At 44.5% G+C, this 14,086-nt stretch overlaps 1 pseudogene; it reads left to right on the forward strand.

The window, feature by feature from the left end:
• Positions 1-280: 280 nt before the first annotated feature.
• LOC125400621 (small ribosomal subunit protein uS2 pseudogene) lies at positions 281-1,170 on the forward strand (annotated as a pseudogene).
• The last annotated feature ends 12,916 nt before the right edge of the window (positions 1,171-14,086 follow it).

A 14,086-nucleotide genomic window follows, 5' to 3' on the forward strand; every position in this document is an offset into this window, starting at 1 on the left:
GCTGTTGCTAGCACACATGTGCACACATGCATAATACACACACACACACACACACACACACACACACACAGAGAGAGAAAGAGAGAGAGAGAGAGACAGATAGACAGACAGAGACAGAGAATAAAATAAAATGGATCACACCAACAGGAGGGTTATAATTTATTTTAAAGTTAATGTCTAGATATAGTTAATGTATGAATCCACTTTGCAAGCTGCCCAGGGATGGGCCCATAGGGCCTTGTTCTTGACTTCCATTGTAACTTAAAGAGAAACTTGCACAATGTCCAGAGGTCTCGATGTCCTGCAGATGAAGGAGGAAGCTGTCCTCAAATTCCTGGCTGCAGGAACCCCCTGAGGGGGCACCAACCTTGACTTGCAGGGGAAGCAGTGCATTTGCAAAAGGAAAAGCGCTGGCATCTGCATCTGAAGAGGACCTGGGAGAAGCTGTTGCTTGCAGCTTGCACTTTTGTTGCCATTGAGGACTCTGCTGATGTCAGCATCGGCTCCTCCTGGAGCACTGGCCTGAAAGCCATGCTGAAGTTTGCTGTTGCCCCTGGAGCCAATCCAATTGTTGGCTGCTTCAGCCCTGGAGCCTCACTAACCAGATCCAAGCAGCCTTCAGGGAGCCACAGCTTCTAGTGGTGACTGATCCCAGGGCTGACCACCAGTCCCTCAGGGACACCTTATGTCAACTGCCTGCCAATGCTCTGTGTGACACAGACTCTCCCTGCACTATATGGACACTGCCATCCCATGCAACAAGGGCACTCACTCGGTGAATCTGATGTGATGGATGCTGGCCTGGGAAGTACTCTGCATGCGTGGCAGTATCTCCCATGAGCACCCATGGGAGGTTATACCTGATCTTTACTTCTGTAGAGACCCAGAGGAGATTGAGAGGGAGGAGCAGGCTGCTGCTGTGAGGCTGTGACCAAGAGGAATTTCAGGGCGAATGAACGGCACCAGCTCCTGAGTTCACTGCTGCTCAGTCAGAGGGGCAGACTGGTCTGAGGTGTGCAGGTGCCCTCTGTACCCATCCAGCAGCTCCCTACTGAAGACTGCAGTGCCCAGCCAGCCTCTGAGATCTGCAGATCCCACTCTGCAGACGCTGGAGCAAAGGGGGAAAAGGTGGGAGGAAAATCAAGTTCCTCAAGGCTGAAGAAAGTGTGAATAATTGAACAGCCACAGCGAGGCCATTACCTTTTGACCACTCCACACAGGCCCCACTACCTTCTCCTCTGAGGTGACACGTGACATTGGTTTGGGTGTACTGAACTTTTGAAACAATCTATTCCTTATTCTCCTTGATCTTTTAGTTTTTCTGTATTTCTACAACAGCAGATGTATGGGTATTTTATGCAACCAGAAACATTTTGAGAGAAGAGTGAAACTTTAAATAAAGACACCATCTTACGCCCATCAGAGGAGAATAACAATTCACGCAGTACCACTGTTTGCTGGGATGTGAGCACGCAGTGGAGACGGTTGCAGTCTCTCCAGCCTAAGTGTTAACTGACAGTCGCTTTAGAAACTGTGAGGCTAAGGGTGCCTCCTTCTGACTTAGTGGTGACAATCTAGGTCCACGTCCTGGAGACCCTCTCATAAACATAGAAACCTTCCAGCTAAGGGACATGGGTCACATCCTCCGACAGTAAAACTCAGGAACAAAGTAAATATTTCTCTGTGGAGAAATGGATGTAGCTGCTAACATAGGCTTAAATATTACATATGCATTATAAATACAATTAATGAATTACTTAGTGATAGTGTCCGTTTCAATTTCTCTAAAACTTAAAAATATACAGTGGAAAATGGTGGAATGTGTCTGAGATCTCAGCTATTTGCAAGGAAGAAGCAGAAGGAACATGGATTTGAGGCCTGCCTGGGCTTCATGGTGAATCTGTCTCCAAAAAAAAAAGAAAGAAAGAAGAAGAAAAATATTCGAGCTACTTGCAGTTTCAATTAAGATGGAGAGTCCTACTCCATTACATTTTCATACTGAATGTAACAGACAACATGTGGACTAGAGGGGAAGAATCTGACTTGAAGAAGGACTGGGTGGCAATGAGTTCCGTGTCCCGCTGTGTCCTCTGCCATGTTCTCAGAGGAGCTGGGTCCTGGAAGAGTCCCTGAGTGTGGAAGGAAGGAGTTCTAAAGACAGGTCTCCCTTCTGATCAGAGGAGCAGGAAGAAGAGCACCTGCAGAGAGAGTTGTTGTTGGTGGGGGGTTCACCTGTCTGTTCTTCTGTCTGTTCTTGCTCTCCCCAATCCCAAGTGTAAAATCAATAACAGTGGTGGCAACAGGCAGGGAGTCATCTCAGACCCTGGAGAACACGGGTCCTCCGTCTGACTGTTAGTGGCTGATCTAAGAGGAGAGCCTTATTACTCCCTTTTCTCTACCACCAACTCACGCGGTCATCCAGGCAGACCAAACAGTAATAAACATGCCACAGGAAAGCAAAGCCTTGGATTTCTAGGTTGAGGGCAGGAAAGGGTCCCTGGGGAGAGACAGACAGCATGGAGAGGGAGGGCACCCTTCTGTGGTCATAGCACTTGGGTGGGTCAGGTTGTAATCTGCACACAATGATGCTGAGAACTGTGTCAAGGCATAGACCGTCACTCGGGCCCCTGGCTGGTCTTGAATGGCAGATATCCGGAATACGTCTGGAGGGGGCTGCAGAAAGTCCGAGAAGAGAACTAAAGAGATGAGTGTGGGGGTCACGCTGGGCCGTGCTCTGGCCCTGAGGTCAGAGTGATTTCTGGAACTTGTCTGCTTTGGTTGTTCCCTCCTGTCTAAGCTGCTGCCCACCTTCCAGAAGCATTCTTTGTGTTCAGCTCCCATTATCTTTTCCTTCCTCAGCACCAAGTCCAGGGTGAGATCAGCCCAGAGAGGAAAGGACACAGCAATCCGGTATTTCTGCAAGATTTTCCTAAACTACGTCACATGTGTAATTTCTAACACCTTTTGATGGTTCATAGTTACATCATGTGGATCCCTGAGTGCTTTCTACAGGTTGCCCAGGAGACCGAAAGTGGTGAAGTTGCTGTCCTGACATTTGCCTTCCCTGAATTGAAGTGGAGTGAATTATATCTGTATATTATAAAGATAGAGCATGTATCCCCTTACATATCTAAAACTTAGATCTATTTCAGTGTTACACATAATACTAAGCTGTCTGTGACAATTAGCTTCAGTTGTCAACCTGACATACCCAGGAAGACAGAATCTCAGGGAACTGCCTCCACCTGATTGGCCTGTGAGCTTATCCGTGGGGCATTTTCTTAGTTGCTGATTGATGGAGAAGGGCTCAGTCCACTGCGGATGGTGTAGACCTAGGTAGATGGATCTGTGCTGTATAAAAGTGGACTGAGCTCACATGAGAGCCACCTTTCCTGGGTAAGTGTAGCTCCCACCTCTCCTCAAAGCCTCTCCTTGTGGCAAATGGAGACCATCACAGAAAACCATGACTGGACACACTGCAGAGAAAAGCGGGTCATGAGGAGCCCAGCCCCAGTGGATACATCGACGTCACAGCTTCTGCATCCACGGCTCAGGGGACATCATGAAAGAAGAAGCAAAACGATGCTAAGAGCCAGAATGTCAGGAAGTCTGCTATGAAAGTCTCTCCTAGAAAGATCTACATAACCAAGACCGAAGCAACGGCAATATCAGTGGACACGTTAGTGTTCAAGGGGAAAGCTGTCATGAGGTCCTTTTGACAAAGAACTAAAGTTAAACAATGACGGCTGGAGAAAGGAAGATTGGCATCCTCTGGGGGTGAGTCCAGTTATTGATTGTCTAACACAGAGCTGTCATCCTTGAAACCATTTGTACACAAACAGGAAAACAGACTCATCAGGTTGAACTGAGTACAAACATGAGCATACATACATGTAACGATTATAATCAAAGAAAAAGAGAGTGGAGGGGTTTGAGGAAGGGTAGCTGGGAGGGACTGGAGGGAAGTAAGGCAGGGGAAAAAGTAATATAATTATATTTCAACTAAACCCATTAAAGTAAATCTTTTTAAAAGGTCACTACAAGCACATGCAGTTTTAATTTGAAGCTTTCACCCAATTTTATTAAGTGTTATTAGGGAACACAGGTTAAAATTAAAGGATTTGTTTAAAAAGTAAAATAAACAAAGAAAGTTGAGTAAGCCCTGGGGGGCCAAGCTAGTAGACAGCATTCTGCCATGGTCCCTGTTTCAGTTTCTTGTTGCGGGATATTTGATTACACTGTGTGAAGATGTGTCTCTGTCTTTCCTTGCCTGCCTCAGACACCTTACGATTGGATTAATAAAGAGCTGGATTGTAGCTGCTTTTTTATTTTTTTAAATCTAAAAATTTTTAGCTACCTAGCTCCCAAATAATCACATGGAGACTTATTCTTTCTTATGAACGTCCGGCCTTAGCTTGGCTCATCTCTAGCCAGCTTTTCTTAACAATTATCCATCCCCCTTTTCCCTCTGGGCCTTTACCTTTCTCTATTTCTGTGTATCTTTTCTTCTTACTCCATAGTCTGCTGTGTAGCTCGGTGGCTGTTCCCTGGTGTCCTCCCTCCTTCTTTTCTAGTGTTCTTATTCTTCCCTCTTCTCTTTCTCTCCATTTATTCTCTCTGCCTGGCAGCCCTGCCTATTCCTCTCCTGCCTTGCTACTGGCCAGTCAGCTCTTTATTAGACCAATCAGGTGTTTTAGGTAGGCAAAGTAACACAGCTTCACAGAGTTAAACCAATATAACATAAGAAAGCAACACAACTTTGCATCATTGTACAAATGTTCCACAGCATAAACAAATGTAACACATCTTCAACTAATAGTCCACAACACTGAACAGGCAGTAGCTAAGCAGGAGAGGATAGGCAGGACTTCCAGGAAGAAATAGGAACTCTGGGAAGAATCTGAGGTGGGAGGGATTCACCAGTTAGATGTTGAAGAAGCCAAATATACAGTATTGGGTACTGAGGAGAGGTAACGAGCCACATGGTTCTGAGGAGAGGTAAGTAGGCACATGGTAGAATGTATATTAATATCAACAGATTAAATTTTAAGAGCTAGTTAGGAACAAGTCTAATCTAAGAACAAGCTTTTATAATAAAAAATGTCATTATTTGGGAGCTGGCACTCCAAAGAAAGACCTGCTACAGTTCCTGACTTCAGCTTCCTGCCTGGACCTCCTGCCTTGTTTCCCTCTGATGGTGGACTGTAATCTAGAAGTACAAAATGAAATAAACTCTTTCCTTTCCAAGTTAATTTTGATCAGTGATTTATCATAACAACAGATAGTATACTGCAGTAATGTCTTTAAGAAATATAGAAAAAAAATTGAACTGACCGAAAGTTTAAATTTTTATTTGAAATTTGCTTGTGGAATCTAGTGAAAGCCATTTCTGGAGGGGAAGGGTAATCTCAAATGCTTATTAACAGACAGAAGAATTGGAATCTTATAATATCCTTTTATGTGTATGTGACAGAAGCCAGGAAAAAAAGGTTGACATTTTTAAAATTAAGTTGAGAGTCAGAGCTGAAAGGGCATCCACTCAGTACATTGCTTTATCATTGTTCTGTAAGAAGACGTGTGTCCAAATTCATGCTTGAGAAACCTCAAGCGTGCAGGACCGTATCAAACAATGCAGTCAGTTACCTCTAATCTAAATTACGTCAAGGCCATTTTAAAGTTCTTTGCTGTGTTGCAAGTTGTGAACCCGGACAACGTGATGTTGAACTTGATAAAATTAGAAGGTTAACAGCTGAGGATGGACAAACTGGTCCATCACCTCCTCCCCTGGTGCTCCGCATTCCTCACCTCCTTGGCAGCCGAGGAAAACTCACCATCCTGATGCCAGAACATTTTCTCTTTGTATTTAGCGAAAGACTGGTCCATATTTTCCCTGGAACATCTCAGAATTGAGACTAGCTCAGTCCATTTTCTTTCTCTCCCCTATTCTGGGATGACATGTCCATAAAGCATGGATGCCTTCTTCAGCAGGGGACCTGCCGTCAGGTTAAAAAGGGAATTCCTTCTAGGTCAGTTTGGCTTTAGGCTTTGTCACAATGCCAGCATTTGCGACTTGTTCCCTGTTACCTTTAGACTAGTGAGTTTGTGTTCCTTATTTTCTTATCATTGTGATAAAAAACAAAGTCCCTGATTCGAACAACTCAGGGAAGGACTGGTTTCTTTCAGTTCACAGTTTCAGAGATTCAGTCCGTGGCAACAGGAAGGTGTGACAGAAGGAACGACTCATAATTACGTGGTCAGGAAGCAGAGAAAGACACTGGAGGGCAGCTGCAGCCTCTAAGGGCACAGGGCCAGTGTTTCATTTTCTCCAGCTGGACCCATCTCCAAGTTCCTATCTTCTCCCACATCAGTGCCGCCATGTTGGGAAACAAGCATTCACCATGGAAGCCTGTTGCAGATTTTCCAGTGTGAAGCTAAAAACTTTGCTTAAGGTTCTATCAAAGCAAAGTTTGGAGCTGACATTACCTCTTTTCAGTTTGGAATATGCGTTTCTTCCTGTTGCAGTATAATACATTTATGTGTCATTGTGACTTTGCCACAATCTTCAATTTCTCTAGGCATGTTCTTCTTTCTCCTCTGAGCAACCACACCCCAGACTCTGCCTTGGATGCTTCCTATCACCAAGTCAGGCATTATGGCATAGCGCAGAGGGGAAAGTTTAAATCTAATCAGGGTGGGCTCAGAGTCCTGCTCTGGTCCTTACAAGGTTCACCCTATTAGACTTTTGGGATCTCGTTTTCTCATATATAAAAGGAAAGAAAAGTGATTATCTGATAGGTTTGTAAGAGCATTGGTGAGTATTTAGAAAACACCATATCTGGGTTTGTATTCCTATTCTTTGAATTTCCATGACCAGAACTTACTCTTGCTCCTGCTGTCTCCTTGCAATGTGGGGTGTCCTCTGAAGAACTCACGTTCTCCCCACAGTCTTCCAGTGGCCTGGTTTCTTCCCAACCTATCCTACTGCTTTTCAGGAATCATGGTCCTTGGTTTTTCTGCATCCATGCCAGTATCTTAAAAGGGTAAAGCAAGAACCACACCTTCCGACCTCAACTGGTGTGCTGCGATTCTCTTAGACCACTGTCCATAATTAGCATCTCATTCCACACACTACAGAGCTTGGCAAGGATGCAGGTGGAGAGCTGAAATCAGAGCTCGGCCACTGAAACCTTCACAACCCGAGTGATGATTTGGACAGAGAATCGTCTTGGTTTTTATTGCGGCGACAAAACACCATGACCAAGGCAACTCACAGAAGGAAGAGCTTGTTTGGGCCTACAGTTCTAGAGGGGTGAGAGTCTATCACATCATGGCAGGAAAGAATAGCAGCGAGCGCCAGGCATGGTGACTGTGGCAGCAGCGGAGGTCACATCTTAAAGTGAAAGCAGAGAGCCCCCATCCTGCTCAAGGGTCCCCAAGGGTAACTTTCTCACTGAAACAAAGCATCTTTGTTACTCAAGAAATCTTGGGGTTTCCTTGCCAAAAACCCAGGATGAGCCCCCAATTTTTTTCCCATACAAGAGCATCTAAATAAATGCTCTTAGACTAGAATAAGAGGTTCTATTCTCCCTAAAAGATTGAAGGTACATTCCAAAGCCGGAAGGTGTGGGATGAACCAAAAGCTAGAAGCCAAGTATTTGGGGACTCATTCTGCACTTGAACCTGATTCAAGTCAAGGTACATATAGTTAAGGAACTAATCATATGCTCCATTTTTTTATATATATTGGAGGATGGTGGTTATTTGAGACAAGGCCTCACTCTGTATCCCAGGCATGCCTACATCTCTCGGGTCTGTGTAGACCCGGCTAGACTCACACTTGCCATCCTCCTGCCTCAGACTCATCAGTGCTAGGATTCCAGGTGTGTGTCCTGATGAGCAAACACCTTTGTCAGTAAATGCTTTTCTGGTTTCTCAAGAATGAGCATGGCTGGTGATGAGTATATTTTAAAATTTATTCTTTGATAATTTCATAATGTATAACATGTACTCTCTTATCTCCCTAGTTTGGGAAACTTTGCTTTGCAAAAGCAATGCTCCCTAAAGAAGGTCCTTAGCTGGGTTTGCTGCTTCGGGGTATGTCTCAGCAAATCCCACTACAACCGACTGGGGGTAGTTTTCAATGTTACTGAGTGTTTTTCTGTAAGAATGGGAAAATGTGTGTGTGCGTGTGTGTGTGTGTGTGTGTGTGTGTGTGTGTGAGAGAGAGAGAGAGAGAGATAGAGAGAGAGAGAGAGAGAGAGAGAGAGAATATGATAGTTGGTTTTTAGGTCCAAAGTGGGCCCCCAACTCCCAGAATGACACACTGAGCTCAGCCCAGTCTAGACTCTGGATTGCTAGTGGATAAACAAAAGTCTAAAGTCAGACTTCCTTAGGAGCTAGTGAAGCAGGCTTGTCTGTCAGAAAGAACCACTGATAGTTTGGTGATGAAAGACTACACTTCCCAGATCACCTTGAGGGCTACAGAAGTCATTATACCTGTAAAAGGCTGCATCCCATCTTCTGTAAGCATTTTGGCCATCCTCACGTGTGGGTGAAAAAGATGCCTCTGAACCTTTCTTTCTTTTCCCCTTTAATATCTTAGAGTTCCTCTACGTTAATCTAACAATGGTGCCAGACTGTGTTTATGGTTTAAAATTTTATTTTGATTGCTAAAGGATTCCTGGTTCCATTTTCTTTTCAAAGACAGGGTTTCTCTGTGTAATCCTAGTTTTTCTGGAACTAGTCGTGTAGACTTGGGTAGCCTCGAACTCACAGAGATCCACCTGCCTCTGCCTTCTGAGTGCTGAGATTAAAGGCATAAGCCACCACCCCAGCTCTGATTTTTTTTTGGGGGGGGTTCTTGAGACAGTGTTTCTTTATGTAACCTTGGCTGTCCCAATTCCATTTTTAAAGATTCAAACTTAACAGAAACAAAACTGTAAAATCCTAATCTTATAAAAAGGTACCAACTTGTTGTAAACTGTTAAAGATAATTGAGACATTCAAGTTAATGATCACCTTATAAATGATCAAATTATTAAATGTGATCAGAACTATGTATGCCAAGCTAAGTGAAAGTATAATTTATTTATAGAGACAAGCCTAGCAAGAGACCAATTTATATCGCTCATTTTGTAGTCTTCTGTATATAGTGTCAAAGCTAATCCTGAAACAACTAATCAAAATAAGCTTAAAGTAAACTTAGTTCTTTTAATGTAAAATATTATTCAAAATCGGATATATAAAATTGCTTGTGAGAGATTGAATGCTTGAGTAAAATGGTTAAAATTTACAATATACTTGCATGTGGGAAACCCCCAGGTTCAAGAAGTTGCCGTGGATGGAGCACAAATCATGCCATCAGAGGAGGTTGTGTGCTTGCCTCCTTACGGGACCAGGATGCATGGGAAATAAGACATGCCAGAAGTCTGCTGCTTCTGCCTCTAGCTGTGTAGGCCTGACCAGTTTCAGCCTTGTAGGCCAAACCAGAAAAACAAAATGAAGCAAAACCTCTTCCTTATTTAAAGACAAGTTACTCCTCCTGTCTCCCAGGAGAGGGAAAACATCCCCTTGCCCAGGGGAAGATCTCAGAGTCTGCACCCACATCCAAACTGTCTCAAACAGCAGAGAGGCAAACATCAATTCCTCTGCCCTCAGTGTCTCCTGAACTGACACGTGAGGCTGCTGGAAACAGGGAGCAAACCTACCAGCGACTAGGATGGGGTCTTCATGCTGGTTCAGTGAGTCATGCCCTTTACCTTAGCCTTCAATCCTCCTCTTAGCAAAAGCAAATCTCAGGGTCCACACCCTAACCACCTATGTTCCTCAATCAGAGGAGGATGCCAGATACTGACATCCATCTCACAACTTTGTAAGTTATTCAGAATATCCAAATGGTATCTTTGACAGTTGGTTTTGTGTCTGTGTGGTCAACAAAGGATTCTATGAAGTGATTTCCCAAGCCCTCAGGTTCTTCAGGAGATGACTCAGATGAAGGAGTTTCTCTCCAACCTGGGCTACCCTGTGGTCCTTTGAGATTATAATCCAGTCCCTACCCAGACAGAGAGTTCCGGGACCATGCCTGTGCTCTCCCCTGGAAGCCTACATCATAAGGGCTTTGGCAGTGAAGTAAAGCACCGAGTGAAACAGAGACGTTACTGTTCTCCAGGCGTTCAACGAGGCTTCTGAATATTTCTTAAACAATTCCAAAAGCTCATTTAATTTGGTTATCTTGCTTTATAAATTATGCCTCTAAACAACCAATCTATTTTTAAATAGACTGATGTTAAGAAATATGCTTACCGCTGTCAGTGTGTGGTGACCTAGAGATTTGTCCTTCCACAGAAGGAGTAGAGCATTGGCTTTAGCCTTCTTTGTTAATTCAGACCATGTTACATGTAAATTATTTGTTACAAACTTGATGTGACTGGCCGCTTTCATCTTTCATCTGTTGGATGAGTGTATGAAATAAAGATGTTATAGAGAATTTTTTAAAGATTTTGTTAACAGGTTAATTTTAGAAAAATTTGAAAAGTGAATCATTTACTCTTGACAAGGCAGACACTATCTCTAGGGTTATATTTTTTTAGCTAGAAATTGGAAGTCATTTCTTTTTGAGCAATACAACTTAAAATTAAATTTTTTGTTTACATAGCCTGACAATATAAAATATATTCACTGTATGATCTTGGAATAATAAGAATTCAATGTTAACAAAAATATGTGTTGTTATGTTTTCAAATATTGGACATGGTCACTTAGGGTAATAGTCCCAATTTTTAAAATTTACCTTATCAAATTGTTTTTAACCAAAAATTGTGTTTTATTTGATGTTTTATTGCTGTGAAGAGATACCACGATCATGGAACCTCTTCTAAAGGAAAATGTTTAATTGGGGCTGACTTACAGTTCAGAAGTTTAGTCCATTGACATCATGGTGGGAAGCCTGACAGCATGTAGGCAGACATAGTGCTGGAGAGGTAGCTGAGAGTTCTACATCTGGATCTGAAGGCATCAGCAAGAGACGGTGAGCTGCTGGGCCTGGATTGAGCTTTTGAGATCTCAAAGGTCACCCACTAGTGACACACTTTCTCCAACAAAGCCACACCTACCCCAACAAGGCCACACCTCCTAATAATAGTGTCACTCCCTATAGACCTATGGGGGCCATTTTTATTCAAACCACCATGCTTGAGATACTCTGTTTTTAACACAGTAGTATCTAGTGTTGTTAATATTTGAAATAAATATAAAAAGGTCATCATACTCAGAAGCAAGGAGTATTACTTGGGTGCCTTCTGTTCAGGTTCCTTCCTTAGATGCTGACTTTAACTGACATCTTTTATAAACCTTCCAGGTGCTGGTTCCTTGTGCAGGAGACGGATGAAACAAACAGCTAATTAGTCACCTTATCCTAAGGAACTCTGTCACAGGGTCCAACCAGTTGTACAGTTGCATTTAATTCACGTTAACAAAGATATAAACGTTTTCCCCATGTAACCCTGTCTCTTAGCATTCCCCACAAAGCTGTATAGTTATTCCCTCCTGACCTCTGTTCTGGATCTTTGCCAACTGTTAAGTTCTATCATGGCCCCTTGGATGGACCCTCTTCTGAGGTGTTCTAACTCCTGCTCCCCTCACCGCCCTCTGTGAGCCTTCAAACAATTACCAAGATACTGATGCCCTGACCCCCAACCTCTAAGAACAGGTTGGATGATCTCTAAAAGGACTGTTGGTCTGTGGACTATCCAAGTCATCTCTCTTCTTGCCACTCTGGACATTGTTTTGGGTCTCAGAATTGAAACAGCTGGACTGAAGCCACTTTTGCCTCAATTTACCTCTCTGTCTCACGGGCTCAGATCAGCCTAACGGCTTTCAGGACCAGCTGGACACAGTGCCCGCTGCAGCTATAACTCCAAGGTTATAGGACCAGATCTGACCCTGCTAAGGATGGGACCTGTGTGTCCCTGAACAACCCTGCTTCCACACCAACAAATCCTAACTGGTTTGAGATGGGACCTAAAGACACAGGGACCAGGCACAGCCTCCCTCTGGTTCCCTCCCGCTCTGGCTCCTCCCCTGGGTCACTCTTTCCTCCTTATTATCCACACACCTGTGTTTTCACCTGTCTGTTAAATGCTTCACTTTCTGAGCTTCACCCTAGACCCAGACAAATGTTCCACGTCAGCTCTCTTGATAGCTCATACCCTACAATACAGCAGCTCCATTTGCTCCTGATGCGTCTGCACCAGACCTTTTAGATGCCGTGGAGAAACTGACTGAAAGGGACCTTCATCCCTCTCACCCCAACCAGATACTGTCTTTTATGTTCACCCTCTAGTCTCTTCTATTCCCTTCCTTTGGTACCTTCTAGCTCCCTGTCACTTCTGCTGGCTCATCTGGTGCAAGGGGATCAGTCATTTTCAACTTGAATCAAGTCTATTCCTACTTTATCTCACTGGCCTGGTAACTGCATGATCCATTGCACCTTGTCAAGTTAATACTCTCCCCGTACTACACGACCAGAGGACCACCTCTCCAATGGACCCAGAACTGCTCTTTCTGACCTACTTGGCATGAAAGTTATAACACCCCTGTCCTGCATTTGTATATCCCCTCAGAGTTAGGAATGAGTTTCCTGCTGAAGGACTACACTTCCCAGCTTCCCTTGCAGAGTTCAGAAGTCATTCCTGCCCCTGTAAGGGGCCTCAACCCATCTTCTTCTGAAGGCATTTTGACCTTCCACATCCTTGGATGAAAATGATACCCCTCGCAGTGAATAAACATGGTCCCACCTGAGGTCAGACCAAGCCTCTCTTTTCCCCTTCCATCTCCCTACAGCTGCTCCTTAGTAACCTAACAGCCACTACTTCCAGCATCTCTCCCTACTGCCAACTGCCTATCTCTGGAAAACGGGGCATCTAGTTCCCTCATGACACATACTTGTAACGCTTGTCAAAGCCCCCATAATAGATCCTAGGTACTTTTGACCCACAAAATACTAACTACAACCTCACAGATACTCTAACTTCCAGCTGATCCAACCTACAGATTCCCTCCTGTAGGACCCAGGGCAGTTTGGTGCACACCTGCCGAGACAAGCTCTATCGACCAACAGGAAGGTAGGCTTGAGTCTCAGTTTACCCTAAGGTAATACCTGGTTCCAAGAAAGACCACAAACTGAGACCACCCAACTCCACCCAGGAACAGACCATCCAAAGGAAATTCCAACTATTATAAATAGGAACACTTGTTGTCCCTTAGCCCAGCACATCCCCATACCCTTTTCGTCAGGGCACCCCTAGACAAATAAATGTCAGTCAATAAGGGATCCTGAACCTTAAAAATCCCTCTGTTATTATAGAAACCCCACCCCAACTGTGCTCAGGGCTCTCTGATCACATCAATAAGTTGGGCGCATGGAGAGTCTGGGTTTGTGACCTTGTGTCAGAATAAAAGCTCTTTGCTTTTTAAATATGGGACTTGGTCTCCTTGTTGGTTTTGGGGGGACTCTGCAGACCTGAGAATAACACCTCCCACCAGGGCAAACACATCTTTAAACAGGAAGGCTTTCACTGCCTTTTGCTTTTGCTTTGTCCCCAGAGAGGTAGTCTTGACAGCTTTCAGCCCCCCACTTCCGAACACACCTTTCTTTCTACCCACGGAGGGGCTTAGTTGGGGCTTCGCTGCATCCTCACTTATAACAGTGACAGTGACGGGAGGAGGGGATAGACTCCAAAGCAGCAGCTCTGACACTGTGCCTGCAGGAGGCCACCATGTCACCAGAGAGCTCTGCTTCCTGTTTCCTTGTTACCTCCTAAAAGAGCACCTCTGCTGGAGGCTGTGCAGGGCGGAGACCAGAGTAGGCCCCAGCATACATGCCTCGGCCAACTGAACTGCCCAGCAATCCCCTCCCCATACCTCACCCAGTGTCTGCCCAACTGAACTGCCCAGCCATCCCCTCCCCATACCTCACCCAGTGTCTGCCATAAGTCCTTTACAAAGGCCTGAACCTGCACTTGGATGGTACCCACTGTAGTGCCTGTAGATGTTTGAGGAGTTAAGTCCCCTAGTCTGTTAGGTGCCG

The sequence above is a fragment of the Myodes glareolus genome, chromosome 22 (assembly GCF_982192425.1).
Source record: "Myodes glareolus chromosome 22, mMyoGla1.1, whole genome shotgun sequence".
NCBI lineage: Eukaryota > Metazoa > Chordata > Mammalia > Rodentia > Cricetidae > Myodes > Myodes glareolus.